At 36.5% G+C, this 3,221-nt stretch overlaps 1 pseudogene; it reads left to right on the forward strand.

Moving 5' to 3' along the window:
• Positions 1-3,221, forward strand: part of LOC129252182 (large subunit ribosomal RNA) — a pseudogene marked incomplete at its 3' end in the record, with an annotated part of 3,228 nt that extends 7 nt beyond the window's left edge.

The following is a 3,221-nucleotide window of genomic DNA, read 5'->3' on the forward strand; positions in this document are numbered from 1 at the left end:
AACTCATATGGGATTACCCCCTGAATTTAAGCATATTAATGAGGGGAGGAAAAGAAACTAACAAGGATTTTCTTAGTAGCGGCGAGCGAAAAGAAAATAGTTCAGCACTAAGTCACTTTGTCTATATGTCAAATGTGAGATGCAGTGTATGGAATATCTTAATATCTAGTATGAGAAATTAACGATTTAAGTCCTTCTTAAATGAGGCCATTTACCCATAGAGGGTGCCAGGCCCGTATAACGTTAATGATTACTAGAAAGATATTTCCAAAGAGTCGTGTTGCTTGATAGTGCAGCACTAAGTGGGTGGTAAACTCCATCTAAAACTAAATATAACCATGAGACCGATAGTAAACAAGTACCGTGAGGGAAAGTTGAAAAGAACTCTGAATAGAGAGTTAAATAGTACGTGAAACTGCTTAGAGGTTAAGCCCGATGAACCTGAATATCCATTATGAAAAATTCATCATTAAATAATTAAAAAAATAATGTGCATTTTTTTCATATAAGGACATTGTAATCTATTAACATAATAAAGTATTTATCAAAAGATCATTGGTGATATTAAGTTTATTTAAATTAATTTGCTTTTTAAGCATATTAACATAAAATAAATACTAATGATTTGATAAAGTGTTGATAGATTTTATTATATATAATGCTAAAATTCATTTTTTGAATTTTACAAAAAATTTAATATCTATGATATTAATATTTATTTGTATGCATTTATATGATTAACAATGCGAAAGATTCAGGATACCTTCGGGACCCGTCTTGAAACACGGACCAAGGAGTCTAACATATGTGCAAGTCATTGAGTTATATTAAACTTAATGGCATAATTAACTTAACTTAAATATAATGGGATTAATTTTTAGTCTATTTTTTAATAAATAGTCAATTAATTCAATCCCGGGGCGTTCCATATAGTTATGTATAATGATAATTTATTATTATTTATACCTCTAACTGGAGCGTACCTTGAGCATATATGCTGTGACCCGAAAGATGGTGAACTATACTTGATCAGGTTGAAGTCAGGGGAAACCCTGATGGAAGACCGAAACAGTTCTGACGTGCAAATCGATTGTCAGAATTGAGTATAGGGGCGAAAGACCAATCGAACCATCTAGTAGCTGGTTCCCTCCGAAGTTTCCCTCAGGATAGCTGGTGCATTTAAAAATTATATAAAATAATCTTATCTGGTAAAGCGAATGATTAGAGGCCTTAGGGTCGAAACGATTTTAACCTATTCTCAAACTTTAAATGGGTAAGAACCTCACCTTTCTTGATATGAAGGTTGAGGTTATGATATAATGTGCCCAGTGGGCCACTTTTGGTAAGCAGAACTGGCGCTGTGGGATGAACCAAACGTAATGTTACGGTGCCTAAATTAACAACTCATGCAGATACCATGAAAGGCGTTGGTTGCTTAAAACAGCAGGACGGTGGACATGGAAGTCGTAATCCGCTAAGGAGTGTGTAACAACTCACCTGCCGAAGCAACTAGCCCTTAAAATGGATGGCGCTTAAGTTGTATACCTATACATTACCGCTAAAGTAGATGATTTATAAAACAATTTCGATTGATTTATAAATTTTGAAACTTTAGTGAGTAGGAGGGTACAATAGTGTGCTTAGAAGTGTTTGGCGTAAGCCTGCATGGAGCCGCTATTGGTACAGATCTTGGTGGTAGTAGCAAATAATCGAATGAGACCTTGGAGGACTGAAGTGGAGAAGGGTTTCGTGTGAACAGTGGTTGATCACGAGTTAGTCGGTCCTAAGTTCAAGGCGAAAGCCGAAAATTTTCAAGTTTTTAATAAAAAAAAATATTAATAAAAATATATTTAAAAATAATTAAAATACTTGAATTATTTTGAACGAAAGGGAATACGGTTCCAATTCCGTAACCTGTTGAGTATCCGTTTGTTATTAAAAATGGGCCTTGTGCTCATCCTGGCAACAGGAACGACCATAAAGAAGCCGTCGAGAGATATCGGAAGAGTTTTCTTTTCTGTTTTATAGTCGTACTACCATGGAAGTCTTTCGAAGAGAGATATGGTAGATGGACTAGAAGAGCATGACATTTACTGTTGTGTCGATATTTTCTCCTCGGACCTTGAAAATTTATGGTGGGGTCACGCAAACTTCTCAACAGGCCGTACCAATATCCGCAGCTGGTCTCCAAGGTGAAGAGTCTCTAGTCGATAGAATAATGTAGGTAAGGGAAGTCGGCAAATTAGATCCGTAACTTCGGGATAAGGATTGGCTCTGAAGATTGAGATAGTCGGGCTTGATTGGGAAGCAATACCATGGTTTATGTACTCGTTCTGGGTAAATAGAGAATTACGATTCTTGTTCCCCGGATAGTAGTTACGTAGCCAATTGTGGAACTTTCTTGCTAAAATTTTTAAGGAATTATATCATTCGATATATATTCCTTTTAAATTATAACGATTATCAATTAACAATCAATTCAGAACTGGCACGGACTTGGGGAATCCGACTGTCTAATTAAAACAAAGCATTGTGATGGCCCTAACGGGTGTTGACACAATGTGATTTCTGCCCAGTGCTCTGAATGTCAAAGTGAAGAAATTCAAGTAAGCGCGGGTAAACGGCGGGAGTAACTATGACTCTCTTAAGGTAGCCAAATGCCTCGTCATCTAATTAGTGACGCGCATGAATGGATTAACGAGATTCCTACTGTCCCTATCTACTATCTAGCGAAACCACAGCCAAGGGAACGGGCTTGGAATAATTAGCGGGGAAAGAAGACCCTGTTGAGCTTGACTCTAGTCTGGCAGTGTAAGGAGACATAAGAGGTGTAGCATAAGTGGGAGATATTATAATTTCGGTTATTTTATCAACAATGAAATACCACTACTCTTATTGTTTCCTTACTTACTTGATTAAATGGAACGTGTATCATTGCTTAGCCATTATATGGATATATTTATATATCTTATGGTATTGGGTTTTGATGCAAGCTTCTTGATCAAAGTATCACGAGTTTGTTATATAATTGTAAACATATTTTAATAAAATGATATCACTTCAATGTGTTATTATTATAATTAAAATTTGGTATAACTCCAACACTCAGGTATGATCCAATTCAAGGACATTGCCAGGTGGGGAGTTTGACTGGGGCGGTACATCTCTCAAATAATAACGGAGGTGTCCCAAGGCCAGCTCAGTGCGGACAGAAACCACAC

Source organism: Anastrepha obliqua, unplaced genomic scaffold, assembly GCF_027943255.1.
Source record: "Anastrepha obliqua isolate idAnaObli1 unplaced genomic scaffold, idAnaObli1_1.0 ptg000153l, whole genome shotgun sequence".
Taxonomy (NCBI): domain Eukaryota; kingdom Metazoa; phylum Arthropoda; class Insecta; order Diptera; family Tephritidae; genus Anastrepha; species Anastrepha obliqua.